This window comes from Mytilus californianus, unplaced genomic scaffold, assembly GCF_021869535.1.
Source record: "Mytilus californianus isolate M0D057914Y unplaced genomic scaffold, xbMytCali1.0.p SCAF_1, whole genome shotgun sequence".
NCBI lineage: Eukaryota > Metazoa > Mollusca > Bivalvia > Mytilida > Mytilidae > Mytilus > Mytilus californianus.
This window is the reverse complement of record NW_026262581.1, coordinates 106,193,831-106,209,644: the sequence shown is the minus strand read 5'-3', so window position 1 is coordinate 106,209,644 and position 15,814 is coordinate 106,193,831. Positions and strand designations below refer to the sequence as shown.

Genomic DNA, 15,814 nt, shown 5'->3' with positions numbered 1-15,814 from the left:
TAATATTTAAAGAGACATGAAACAATGAAGGTTGTCTTTGACCTAGTAATCTTGCATAAAATAAAACAGCCCAAATTAATTTTCTGTGCAATTTATTCTATATTCAAAAAATATTCTGTATCTTGAAAGCTTTTAAGGTCCTATGCATACTAGGGTTCTAAAAATAAAGTATGAAGAAGGATACATTGTTAAATATAAAAGTACATTTTTTTTCTGCCTAAAAGCAAAATTAATGGCTATGATGACCCAAAATGAACCTTCAACTGGACATTTTTGCTCACTTTTGACTCTTTCACAGACTGCCACTGTGGAATCACAGAAGTCTAACAGTCACTATTTTTTAGACTGCACAAATTCTCCAAATTAACAACCTTTCCATCACATCAATGAGACAGCATCCAAATAATCCCAAAATCCATAAAGAGGTCACATTAGGTCTTCAACAACATATAAATGTTCATATAATGTCACCTGCACTTATTGAATCCATTTTACAATTTTTTTGTTTTTCAGGTGTACGATACAAGTTATTGAAATCTTTGGAAAAAGATAAAAATTTTACCTTTAGTTTGAATAAAAAATACTCCACAATAAATATAAAATCTAGGCTTCCACAATACAAATTCAAATGAATATCAGTTTTAAAAATTAAATTCCAGTAGGATTCAAAAATTTAAATTGCTATGAAGTGTCTTTGTATTTAAAGAGAGCCTTGTCTATTCCATATATATACATTACATACTAAACAATAAAACTATAAAATAATCCAATTTGTATGCTTAAGTCCTACTAACAAGCTATTATAATAAATAACAGCATTTAGTTGAGGAAATGTTAACAAATACTCCTGTAGAGATAGACAAATTGTCCTATTATAAAGACTGACTTGACTCCATTGGACATTTAATGGGCTATACAACAGAGGTCCTATAAGGAAACATTACACGCTAAATAATCTTTTAGATTGGTTGGCAAGTTTAAGACCAGACATGTAGTTCAGGTAAAGTAAGAATGGAGAGGAGGGCCTCAAACTGTGCCGAAGAATGTATTGCTGGTGTATATATATCAATGATAACTTTTTTATAATATCTTTGAACAATCTGCAGACATGCAATACAGTATTTATAAGTCACACCAGATTCCTTTATATTTTCTTGTCAGTTGTTTTCATCAGTTCTGAAACTTCCAAGCTTCCAATATTTTACCCGCATAAAGCTTTTCAAAAGCGCAGCTATCAAGTCCTATTTCTCTTCTGTCACGAGATTTTCCCATTAAATTCTGTACTGAGCAATATTTAGTTGTATGTAAATATATGATTCAATTTCTAATTCAAAATTAAATTTATTGTGAACATGTATTCTAAATTAAATTCTTTACCAAATAAAGTCTAGAGCAGAAAAGTAATAAAAGAAAGTTTAATAATTGAAGTTTAGTATTACCTGATTACATCTAGGTGTTATAATTAGATTACATTCCAATGGCACCAGAACAAAGGTAGAATAACGGCCAATATTCTTCACAGGTAAACAATCATAAAATAATGTTGATAAATACCAAAGTATTACAATGTGTTAATATCACCAGGAATAATTTGGACAGATAATGGAGTGTCCTAACATGTCCATATAAATACCATTTCACATAGATAGCCTGATGTTACGTTCACTAATATTCACAAATTCATGAAGTGAATCTTTACATGAGTTGTATTTTATCAACAGAGTTATCTGTATACAATCCAGGATCATCAAAGTTTTTAATATTGGAACGTTCTTGCTACCTGCGTTACTCAAAATTGCTTTATTGAACTGTAGTAGTATATTATTTTATCTACCACCACGAGCATACCATTCAATTTTAAGATCCATGGCATTCAGATTTTATACTATTCCGATTATATCTTAACTTTGTACAATCTAAATCTATACTCAAATATCTATACATAGAATTCTTTACATCTGACCTTACATATAATTCAACAAAAACTTAATTAACTCTATCTAATCAAGTGAGGATAGAATAGCTAATCTCTCTGTATGGTAAACCCCTGGGCTTGGAAGACAATTATTTTCTCTCTTAATGTGACATATTTTACATGAATATTAAAAGAAAGTTATAACCAACTGGCATTAAACTTTTAAACATTGAATAACAATCAACTGAAGCATAAATTCTAATAAAATGGAAATTTATTCATGACAAATTGAACATTTTTTTCAAATGTACTAAATTAACATTGATGTTTTAAATTATATTTGATCTCTTTTTTTTATTTCAAGTTATAAATAAGTAACAACAAACAGACAAAATTTATGGAACTTGTTTACCAGTGTATAGGTCTAAATCAAATCATACTTTTTATAAATAAACATTTAGATTTTATGACAGACAGGAAAGTACACAGACACTGTTTTCTTTTTTCTACTTCTTATTCAATATTATAAGTCCACCAACGCAACTTATCTTCATTACCAAGTAACAGCAAAAAAAAACATTGAGCTTTATTATCTATCATTATAGTTCCTTAACAACAACATAACATAATATGTCTAGTGATAATTAATTTATCTAGCAGTATACACTTTATATTTTGATTATTAATGTCAATTTTTTTCCTATCAATGTGAACATTTTCATTAGAACTGACATGTAACATTTATAGTGTTAAAATGTTTACATCAATTATGAAAGGTATGAGAAAAGTTCTTTCTGACATTTCAATTTCTGTCATTTTCAAATACATTACAAAAATATGGACCTTCACTTTTTATTTAATTTCATGATCGAGGCTTGATAGTTCAATGAAAATTTAGTAACCAAGAAAACAGTTTCTCAATTTTATTGTTTATTCTACATAATAATAAAAGCTTTTGCCTATCAAAAAAATCCTTAGTTATCATGTAGTGAGATGTAATTACAGATCTGTTTGATGTTTTTACAAACCCTAATGACTTACATGTTTATCTTGTTTAATACTGTGACAACATGCAATACACTTTCTGGTTTTAATTATTTGTTTCTATGATCCTACATTTAGATAAGCATGCTATCCTGGGGATTTTTGTTTGTCATATCCAAGATTATTAAGAACAAAATGACTGATGAGTGTTTTAAGATTGTTCTATTTAATATCAAGGCAGACACACATGTTTAACAAGAGTGCACACGCTGAAATGTCTCGCCTTCTTTACTAATCATTGATATTATGTTGATAGTCCTAAATATAAAGCTTTATTACAACTGTCACATAAACTTAACATTAACCAAGTAAACTAAACATTGACCAATGAACCATGAAAATGAGGTCAAGGTCAGATGAACCATGCTAGGCAGGCATGTACAGCTAACAATTCTTCCATACAACAAATAGAGTTGACCTATTGCTTATAGTTTAAGAAAAACAGACCAAAACATAAAAACTTAACACTGAGCAATGAACCTTGAAAATGAGGTCAAGGTCAAATAAAACCTGCGTGACTGCCATATAGATCATAAAATATTTCCATACACCAAATATAGTTGAACTATTGCATATAGTATAAGAAATACAGACCAAAACACAAAAACTTAACTATAACCACTGAACCATGAAAATGAGGTCAAGGTCAGATGACACCTGCCAGTTGGACATGTACACCTTACAGTCCTTCCATACACCAAATATACTAGACCTATTGCTTATAGTATCTGAGATATGGACTTGACCACCAAAACTTAACCTTGTTCATTGATCCATGAAATGAGGTCGAGGTCAAGTGAAAACTGTCTGAAGGGCATGAGGACCTTGCAAGGTACGCACATACCAAATATAGTTGAACTATTGCACATAGTATTAGAAAAAAAGAACAAAACTCAAAAACTTAACTTTGACCACTGAACCATGAAAATAAGGTCAAGGTCAGATGACACCTGCCCGCTAGACATGTACACCTTACAATCATTCCATACACCAAATATAGTAGACCTATGGCATACAGTATAAGAAAAACAGACCAAAACACAAAAACTTAACTATAACCACTGAACCATGAAAATGAGGTCAAGGTCAGATGACACCTGCCAGTTGGACATGTACACCTTACAGTCCTTCCATACACCGAATATACTAGACCTATTGCTTATAGTATCTGAGATATGGACTTGACCACCAAAACTTAACCTTGTTCATTGATCCATGAAATGAGGTCGAGGTCAAGTGAAAACTGTCTGACGGGCATGAGGACCTTGCAAGGTACGCACATACCAAATATAGTTGAACTATTGCACATAGTATTAGAAAAAAAGACCAAAACTCAAAAACTTAACTTTGACCACTGAACCATGAAAATGAGGTCAAGGTCAGATGACACCTGCCCGCTAGACATGTACACCTTACAATCATTCCATACACCAAATATAGTAGACCTATGGCATACAGTATAAGAAATACAGACCAAAACACAAAAACTTAACTATAACCACTGAACCATGAAAATGAGGCCAAGGTCAGATGACACCTGCCAGTTGGACATGTACACCTTACAGTCCTTCCATACACCGAATATACTAGACCTATTGCTTATAGTATCTGAGATATGGACTTGACCACCAAAACTTAACCTTGTTCACTGATCCATGAAATGAGGTCGAGGTCAAGTGAAAACTGTCTGACGGGCATGAGGACCTTGCAAGGTACGCACATACCAAATATAGTTATCTTATTACTTATAATAAGAGAGAATCTAACATTACAAAAAATCTTAACTTTTTTTTCAAGTAGTCACTGAACCATGAAAATGAGGTCAAGGACATTGGACATGTGACTGACGGAAACTTCGTAACATGAGGCATCCATATACAAAGTATGAAGCATCCAGACCTTCCACCTTCTAAAATATAAAGCTTTTAAGAAGTTAGCTAACGCCGCCGCCGCCGCCGCCGGATCGCTATCCCTATGTCGAGCTTTCTGCGACAAAAGTCGCAGGCTCGACAAAAAGCAATAAAATAAATGGAGTTGCATTCTGCATGTGGACCACCCTTTTTATTTGGAAAACAGACAAACATTATCTGACAGTAGAGAAATCTAACCATTCCTAAATTTTCTTGCTTCACCTTGATCACCCCCTCCCAAGAACCCAATTATAACAATCCTAATGACTGTTTTTTAACAAATAAATTCAATTGGAATATAAAGTTCAGCTTTTTGGAGTGAGTGCAAAGAGAGTTTCATTTGTATATTTGCAAATAGAAAATGTTTCTATAACTTTATATACCATACCAAAACCTCAGTGAAAAGTTTCAAGTCTAAATAACAATAAAACCTTAAAACTAACACATATGGCTAATTGTAAAAAGAGTAATTGTATAATCTGTTCATTCTCTAACTTAATCGTTGAACCATACTTTGATAATATTGTTCTTCTTTGTCCATGTCATTATTTATCTTTATGTATATGATTTAAAGACCAGGAAGATAAGATATGGTGCAAGACCACCAAACATGTCCAACATAAGGTCGAGTGGGCTTAGCTGATAATCACACTTGTATTCTGTCAAAAATCACTTATATTTGTTGACACAAAAACAGATGACAAGAAGATTTAATTATCGGTCATCTTGGCTATGGTTCTGGTTGATAGGTTTTTATGTTCTGGGTTATTTATCTATATTTCCTTTGACAATATCATATACTATACATATGTCTATAATGTTATGATTAAATGTCAAGATATATTATTCAAATAATTGTTTTTCCCATAAATAATTGATATAAGTAAAAAAAAAGATTACTCCCTTCAGGTTTCATTTATATGTATGTATTAATGTAAAACTAAATCATCAAGCTAGTACATGGTACACTATTGTATGCTCAAATATTAATTCTAGATTTTAGTAAACATTGACTTGATCTATGCAATGGAATAAATAGAAGATGGTCTTAATATTGTCAATTATAATAAAAAAATCTTTTATCCAATGAAAACATCATGCATCTCTCTAACAACAATACATTTTGCCTTTAGAAATTCAGATTGCATTTACAATATATTGCATTTGCATTAAAATTTAGTACAATTTACATGTAAAAGCTACCAGTTAAACACTCAGTACTTACTGTAGGGAATGTTCATCCGCTGTAAGTTTGTTCTTGCTCTTTGTTCAGTAACAGTACACTTTTCTAAAACAATAATAAAATTATCCCATTAATTTCATTATGTTTACACATAAAAGTCTTAACAAACAAGATACATGTATAATATCTCCAATATGTAAGTTATGCCACATTCATTACAATAATCTTAACTTACATGACTTATACATGTAAATGATTTTTTTTTTAAATTTATACCTCTCTACCTGTTTAAACATGTAAATAAATTATAATCTACTTGAAAAATGATACTCAACTTTATATAATTTGTTAAATCTGATAAAATTAACAAACAGCTTCTTAGTCATTAATTATTCAATAAATGGCAGTATTACATCCAAAGTTAAATCTCTTTGTTTATCTGTTACTTAATTAACTTAGATTTTCTATAGGCACAGACTTATGATCTGATTTATACTTTATCTCATTAAAAATAGGTCTGTTTCTTAATTATATAATTAGGCATACAATTTTCTTACTAGAGTATATTTAGAGTATTTAAAATTATAAGAGTGATCACACAGGATTTATGTTTCCCACACAGGGTTTATGCCAATTTATGGTGCCCATATCATTCAATTTTTCATACACTTTTTCCATTTCTTATATATTTCACAAAAGCCATATTTATTTTTCACTCCCTCCATAATTTTTTTTACAAATGTTTCAATATACTGTTACTCCCTCTATTATTACAGAAGTTTAATAGACACTTTGACAGTATATATATTGCAAAGGCGGTACAATAACATTTTCTTTTCTTCAGACATTAATTATTTATCACTTCTGTGGTGTGGATAAAAGCTTTTCCATAATGCTTGTGTGCAGGCTTTTCATTGTGAGTTATACTTTTACAACATATATGGTCTACAAAGGAAAAGAGAGAGGTGTGTGTGCACATAAAACTGGTATAACTCCACCACATTTAATGCCTGTACCAAGTCAGGCTATCAGGACTATGTTTGTACTCTAACAGCTACTTACAATTATTTAGTACCGGTATTCATACAACACTTGTGGAGGTAGTTTCACTGAAGAATGATTTTGACAAGTTTCTGATAACACAGGTGTTAATAATATGGAAAGAGGTTTGGTGCAAAACTTATTAAACCCATCGATATTATGTTGTTTGTAGAACCATTTCAATGTAATTTATAAGAACTTCATCCTTGGTAGTTTTAAATTGTTAAATGAACATTATTATTTGCTAATTATAGAAACCAGGTGAAGATTAGGACTTTGGGGGATCAGGGTCTCCCCAACTTTTTGTTTTTATCAGAATGTAATTAAGGTCAAATCACAGCCAATTTTGCCAATAAGGTCCTAATTCCTAATTCTCAGAAGCGCTGAATCACATTTAACATTATTTTCATTGATGTTAACCTCACTTTTCCTTTTATTTATATGTACATGTATAGGAATATAAGTGAAAAGGCCACAACTTTGAAATTAGAGGTAAAATCAAACAGGTACATAAGTTTACTGTAAACATTTAGTTTCACAGAATCCAATTTTCACAAGTTTGACTACTATATATAGTATTCTTTTTTGGTCCATTTTGGTCTCAAGTAATCAAGTATTTATTTGTCTTTTTTCCAAATAATTGGGTTAGAGCATTCTTGAAGTTCAATAAAATTCAATTTATATAGTGTATTTCTCCTTTGATTGTCACAATGTAATTACAAATGTTGCAGGTATGAATTTTTGCTTATAGTATTATGAAATCATTTCTAATACTTAAATTGTACTTTTTTTTTAATTTACTAAGCTTCTGTTTTCCAGATTTCAGAACTATTGAAACATAGAGACTCCTTAGAGCCTGAATTGCTCACCTTGCAAAAATATGCCAATTCAATATCTTTTTACCTTTTTCATACTAAAATTTTCTTTCTTTAAACAAATTACAAATCCTCAACTACACAGCTTTTGGAATACATTCATGTCAAGTAAAGACCAATTATCAAACCATTTTTCTTCAGTAATGGTGTGATTTACAACAGCAAAAAGATGGATCAAAAACTCAAATAGTCAAATGTATTACTGTAATTTAAGAAAATATTGCGAAAATTATGACAGGATATGTTTCGCTAAAATAAAAACTTGCATTCTTAATTTGAAAGCATTATTTGTATGCAGCATATCCTGAAATTGCAACAATTAATCTGACATTTATGTCCATTGTTCAACAATCGCAATAATAAATGCACGCAATAATTTCTGAATTTGCAGAACACAGAATTTTACTTAAACCATGGAGAAAGGTAACGGTCTACACTGTACATTTGATTGATTTATCTATTGTTGGTGTTTAACACTACTTTTAGAATACTGACTATATTGTGGCGGTCAGATTTCATTGGTTGCGGAGGCAGGAGTGCCGGGAAAAAAAACACAACCTTTTTCAGAAAAAATGACAATCCTAGTCAAATAAGATTGGAATCAAAACACACCTGCCATGTGCCGGGTTCAAACTCACAACCTAAGTGTTCTGATGTCAGTATACATTTGCATAGTAGTTTCCCAAATAAGACATTTAAAGATGTGTCTCAGAGATATACAATGTATCTGCACTGATCGAGTTGTTTTTGGTAGGACCTGCTTTGAAAGTAAGTTCATCTAAATCAGTATTCTCAATAATTTGTTATATAAATAGGCTCAAGAGGATTTAGTCTAACAGCTTGACATATTGTGTAGACACATTTTCTATTTTCGAACAATAAGCAACATTAAGCAAACAACAATCAATCTATTGTTGAACATTATATTTGTCCTCTAGATTTTTTTAGAATTATTTTTGTTGTTGGATTGGTGTCTCATTGACGTATACAACACTTTCATAGAAAAAAAATTATATGAGATGACATCATATACTTGTATAGGTGTATAACAAAATTTAAGGAAAAGGATACTTGTATGGTATATCAATTAATGTCAAATGAAAGAACCCTTACATACCCCACGCCTCCACATTGTCACTGGGCAAACAAAATCTCACAAGATTCTTAAGTTCAAAGACTCATAACTCTTACAAAAGTCAACTGATAAAAATTTCTTATAGAAATGTACATCTACATATTATGTCCTCACTAAGTACAAAGTTTCATGAAATTCTGTTATGAGGTTATAGAGGAGTTGCACTGAGAAACTGCTGCAGAAGTACAGTACTACCTGTGACATTATCTTACTACTGGTGGCCATAAAAAATATGGTCACCATGATGGCCCTTAATGTCCATCATTATACCTCCTGTTGCTTAATTAATACACAAGGTATTAATCAATAAAATGCTTCGCTGGGGCGCAGCTTGATACGACCGCAGAGGTCGAACCCTGAACAGTTGGGGCAAGTATGGACACAAAATTCAAGCTTGATACAGCTATGACTTTGGATTGTCATTAAATATTTGACACAGCATAGGTTTCTGACACAGGATGAATGTGGTGTAAGAACTGGAAAAAATTTAATTTACCTATTATGGTGGAATATCCATAAACTAAATTGTTTGTTAATTTCAATATATCAAAGAATATTGGAATTCAATGTTTGATGTAATGTAATAAAGTTGAAATTTGGACCGTTTTTGTTCAATGTGGACCAATTTGGTAACATGTATAAATAATCAAAAATCTAAATACATGGGAGCCCATTTAAATACATCATAAAGGTATTAAAATAGAAAGTGACATCATAGTCATGGCTAAAAATAAACAAAAATCCTTAATCAGCAACATTTAAAGTAATATCTAAAAATAAAATTCCTTTGTAACCATAAAAGCCCATTTAAATACATCATAACAGATATTAAAATAGAAAATGACATCATAGTCATGGCTAAACATAGCAAAAACCTTAATCAGCATCATTTAACAGTAATATCTAAAAATAAAAATTTCTTTGCAACCATAAAAGTAAAATAGAAAATGACATCATAATCATAGCTAAAAATAAACAAAAATTTTTTTTATTGGCAAATTTTAAATGGAGTTTATTATACTAAAACAATAAATTTGCAACCATAAACATGATAAAACCCCATTTAAACACATCATAAAAGTATTAAATAATTCAACTACATCATAAGGCTATAAAAATAGAAAATGACTTCATTGTCAAGACTAAAGGTAAACAAAAAACCTTCATCAGCAAAATTTTATATTGGCAAATTTCCAATGAAGTTTATTACACTAAAATTGTTGGCAAATTTCCAATGCATTTATTAACAATAAAGTTATTGGCAAAATTCCAATTTACATAATTTAAAAGCAGTGTAGATGAGATATTTAAATGAGTTTGAATTACCAACCTTACACTGCTTTTAAATAATGTTCTTTACTCAATTATTTGTCTATTAAAATGGAAACCCTTGTTTTTTAACCTTTTTTCCCCTTATTCCTTAAACATTAGAGCCATAACCACCCCCCCCCCCCCCAAAGCCAATTATTACTTTCCAATGTAACTTAAATTTCCAATATACATAATTTTAAATTTCAATTCCTCATGATATATAACTGTATCATTATTATTTTCTTTCATATATAAATCTGAAACAACCATCTTTAAATGGAAAATTTTAAAGAAAAAAAAAGGAAAAAAAAAAATCCTACCTCCCACACATTTTTTCAACCCCCTTTTGATTCATCATCCCCCACCTCAATCACAACCTTCAATTTGTGGTATGGTACATTGCAATACAATTTCACAGAGATCCATACACTTGAACACAAGTTTTTGTTGCAAACTAAAAAAATCCTTATTTTTGACCAATATTTGGCCCCTTATTCATAAATGTTTGAGCAATTAACCCCAAAACTCAATTCCTACTTTCTCTTCGTGATAAAAAATAACTAACTTAAAATGTAAATTTTAAACAAAAAAAAAATGAAAAAAAAAAAATACCCCTTTTTTGACCCCCGCCCCCCTTATGATTCATCACCCCCACCCCCCTTTCCCCCCAAACCAAGCTCAATACCAGCCTTGCCTTTGTGGTATGGTACCTTGTAATACAATTTTAGAGAGATCCATACACTTGAACACAAGTTATTGTCTAGAAACTAAAAAATGCTTATTTTAAACCCCTTTTTAGGCCCCTTATTACTAAACGTTTTGGGCAATTACCACAACACTCAATTCCAGCTTTCCCTTTGTGAAATGGAACCTTGTAGTAAAATTTCAGAAAGATCCATACACTTACACACAAGTTATTGTCATGAAACTAGAAAAATGCTTGTTTTTTGCCCCCTTTTGGCCCCTTATTCCTAAAATTTTGAGGCAATTAACCCCAAAATCAATCCCAGCATTGACCCTTTGTGATATGGAATCTTGTGGTACAATGTCAAAGAGATCCATATGCTAACACACAAGTTATGTCTGGAAGTTACAAAAATGCTTATTTTCGGCCCCTTTTTGGCCCCTAATTCCTTAACTGTTGGTACCATAACCCCCAAAATCAATCCCCACCTTCCTATTGAGGTATTGAACCTTATGGTAAAATTTCATAGAGATCCATTCACTTAAACTAAAGTTAGAGTGCGAAAACCATTGTGTATTCGGACGACGACGCCGGACGACGACGACGACGACGACGACGCCAACGTCATACCAATATACGACCTCAAAATTTTTTTGCGGTCGTATAAAAATAAAATTCCTTTGTAACCATAAAAGCCCATTTAAATACATCATAACAGATATTAAAATAGAAAATGACATCAAAGTCATGGCTAAACATAGCAAAAACCTTAATCAGCATCATTTAACAGTAATATCTAAAAATAAAAATTTCTTTGCAACCATAAAAGTAAAATAGAAAATGACATCATAATCATAGCTAAAAATAAACAAAAATTTTTTTATTGGCAAATTTTAAATGGAGTTTATTATACTAAAACAATAAATTTGCAACCATAAACATGATAAAACCCTATTTAAACACATCATAAAAGTATTAAATAATTCAACTACATCATAAGGCTATAAAAATAGAAAATGACTTCATAGTCAAGGCTAAAGGTAAACAAAAAACCTTCATCAGCAAAATGTTATATTGGCAAATTTCCAATGAAGTTTATTACACTAAAATTGTTGGCAAATTTCCAATGCATTTATTAACAATAAAGTTATTGGCAAATTTCCAATTTACATAATTTAAAAGCAGTGTAGATGAGATATTTAAATGAGTTTGAATTACCAACCTTACACTGCTTTTAAATAATGTTCTTTACTCAATTATTTGTCTATTAAAATGGAAACCCTTGTTTTTTAACCTTTTTTCCCCTTATTCCTTAAACATTAGAGCCATAACCCCCCCCCCCACCAAAAGCCAATTATTACTTTCCAATGTAACCTAAATTTCCAATATACATAATTTTAAATTTCAATTCCTCATGATATATAACCGTATCATTATTATTTTCTTTCATATATAAATCTGAAACAACCATCTTTAAATGGAAAATTTTAAAGAAAAAAAAAGGAAAAAAAAAAATCCTACCTCCCACACATTTTTTCAACCCCCTTTTGATTCATCATCCCCCACCTCAATCACAACCTTCAATTTGTGGTATGGTACATTGCAATACAATTTCACAGAGATCCATACACTTGAACACAAGTTTTTGTTGCAAACTAAAAAAATCCTTATTTTTGACCAATATTTGGCCCCTTATTCATAAATGTTTGAGCAATTAACCCCAAAACTCAATTCCTACTTTCTCTTCGTGATAAAAAATAACTAACTTAAAATGTAAATTTTAAACAAAAAAAAAAGGAAAAAAAAAAATTACCCCTTTTTGACCCCCTAACATTTCATAGAGATCCATTCACTTAAACTAAAGTTAGAGTGCGAAAACCATTGTGTATTCGGACGACGACGCCAACGTCATACCAATATACGACCTCAAAATTTTTTTGCGGTCGTATAAAAACTAGTCAAGGATAAAGGGAAATCATGACTGCATTGAAGTGTTAAAATTATATAATTCACAGGTAAAGTATATGTGTTTGTCAAATTTAATAACTGTGATTATGACAAGAAATTTCTAAAATAAAATGAAATAAGAAAACTAGTTGAACATATAGCTTCCTAACTTTTTTTTTGTAAAAATTTTCTCATGACTGTTTGTTTTGATGTTATACCTTTTAAATAATTCTATTAATTAGTTATTTTTTACATGTATTTTTTGGCAAGTGAATAATAAATGAATATCATCTTCTAATATAACTTTCACAACGCCTGCCTTTTTCCATTGAAAAGGTGTTTCTCAAATTAATTTTCTAAAATCAAAATTGTTTATACTAACTGCATTTAACATGGTTAAAAAAATGTTTAAGATAATCTTTAGGACTTATTCTAAATAAAATTTGGGCAATTCATTATTTCTCTATTGAACATGTTGAATAAATACATGTATATTCAAAATATTCATTACAGAAAAATTTGATAATATTTTTGTTATCATATAAACATATTACAATTTAATCAAGTTTCTGACAAAAAAAACAAAAACAATCATTATAATGCAAAGAAATAACAATTTTATAAGAAATCAAAACACATGGAAAAAAATTATTAGGTTTTACCCTCAGTTCTAATGACTTTTTTTTTTTTATAAAGGAGCCAATATTTTAAACATGTTCCATGTTATAGAGGTTTAGCATTTCTTTTACTTTTTATACGACCGCAAAAAAATTTTTGTGGTCGTATATTGGTATGACGTTAGCGTCGTCGTCGTCGTCCGGCGTCGTCCGAAGACACATTGGTTTTCGCACTCTAACTTTAGTTTAAGTGAATGGATCTCTTTGAAATTTTACCACAAGGTTCAATACCACAAAAGGAAGGTTGGGATTGATTTTGGGGGTTATGGTACCAACAGTAAAGGAATTAGGGGCCAAAAAGGGGCCAAAAATAAGCATTTTTGTAACTTCCAGACATAACTTGTGTGTTAGTGTATGGATCTCTCTGACATTGTACCACAAGGTTCCATATCACAAAAGGAATGCTGGGATTGATTTTGGGGGTAATTGCCTCAAAATTTTAGGAATTAGGGGCCAAAAAAGGGGCAAAAAACAAGCATTTTTCTAGTTTCATGACAATAACTTGTGTGTAAGTGTATGGATCTTTCTGAAATTGTACTACAGGGTTCCATATCATAAAGGGAAAGCTGGAATTGAGTTAGGGGGTAATTGCCGAAACGTTTAGGAATTGGGGGCCAAAAAGGGGCCAAAAATTAACATTTTTCTTGTTTCCAGACAATAACTTGTGTTCAAGTGTATGGATCTCTCTGAAATTGTACTGCAAGGTACCATACCACAAAGGGAAGGTGAGGATTAAGTTTGGGGGTGATGAATCATAAGGGGGTTCAAAAAATTTGGGGGGGGGGATTTTTTTTTTTCCTTTTTTTTTTTCTTTTAAAATTTTCCATTATAAGTTGGTTATTTCTGATTTATATTTAAAAGCAAATAATAATGATATGGTAGGAGATACACACCAAACAGGATGTGTAAATTATTATATAATAAGTATTGTGCAATAGCAAGAAATTTTCAATTGCACAGTATTGCACAATAGCAAGAAATCTTCAATTGCACAGTATTGCGCAATAGCAAGAAATCTTCAATTGCACAGTATTGCGCAATAGCAAGAAATATCCAATAGCACAATATTGCGCAATAGCAAGAAATTGTCAATTGTACAGTATTGCGCAATAGCAAGAAATATTTAATTGCACAGTATTGTGCAAAAGAAGATACTTCGTATAAATTGCTTATTTCTTGACCAATTTCAATGGGGTTTTATTCTTGAATTCTTGGGGTTCTTTAATATGCTGAATCTAACCGTGTATTTAGATTTTGGATTTTGGGCCCCGTTTTTAAATTGGTCCACATTGAGGTCCAAAGGGTCCAAAATTAAACTTTGTTTGATTTCATCAAAAATTGAATTATTTGGGTTCTTTGATATGCCGAATCTAACCGTGTATTTAGATTCTTAATTTTTGGTTCCGTTTTCAAATTGGTCTACATTAAGGTCCAAAGGGTCCAAAATAAAACTTAGTTTGATTTTAACAAAAATTGAATTCTTAGGGTTCTTTGATATGCTGAATCTAAACACGTATTTAGATTTTTGATTATGGGCCCAGTTTTCAAGTTGGTCCAAATCGGGGTCCAAAATTAAACTTTGTTTGATTTCAACAAAAATTGAATATATGGGGTTCTTTGATATGCTGAATCTAACCATGTATTTAGATTTTTGATTTTTGGGCCCCGTTATCAACTTTGTCCACATTGAGGTCAAAAGGGTCCAAAATTAAACTTTGTTTGATTTCATCAAAAATTGAATTCTTGGGGTTCTTTGATATGCTGAATCTAACCATTTATTTAGATTTTGGATATTAGACCATAATAGGTGAATGTCCAATTTAAAATTTTTAAGTTCTTAGACCACATTCATTCTGTGTCAGAAACCTATGCTGTGTCAAATATTTAATCACAATCCAAATGCAAAGCTGTATCAAGCTTGAATGTTGTGTCCATACTTGCCCCAACTGTTCAGGGTTCGACCTCTGCGGTCGTATCAAGCTGCGCCCTGCGGAGCATTTTATTGTTCTTGGTTAAGATTTTATTCATAAGATTCAAGATTTTATTCATAAACTGGTCAGAGACATAATTATGAGAAAGTAAACAATTTTC

At 30.9% G+C, this 15,814-nt stretch overlaps 1 protein-coding gene across 3 annotated transcripts in view; it reads right to left on the bottom strand.

Annotated features, from left to right (window-relative positions):
- The window catches only part of LOC127729242 (ras-related protein Rab-23-like), a 49,856-nt gene that overhangs the window by 28,249 nt on the left and 5,793 nt on the right, over positions 1-15,814 (bottom strand). The window contains exon 2 of one of the 3 annotated variants that reach the window (XM_052236988.1): positions 6,095-6,157. The gene's annotated coding sequence lies outside the window, so the exon portion shown is untranslated. Of the gene's footprint in view, positions 1-562; positions 631-1,439; positions 1,670-6,094; positions 6,158-15,814 lie in introns of those variants that run through there. The other 2 variants (XM_052236990.1, XM_052236996.1) reach the window with 2 other exon arrangements.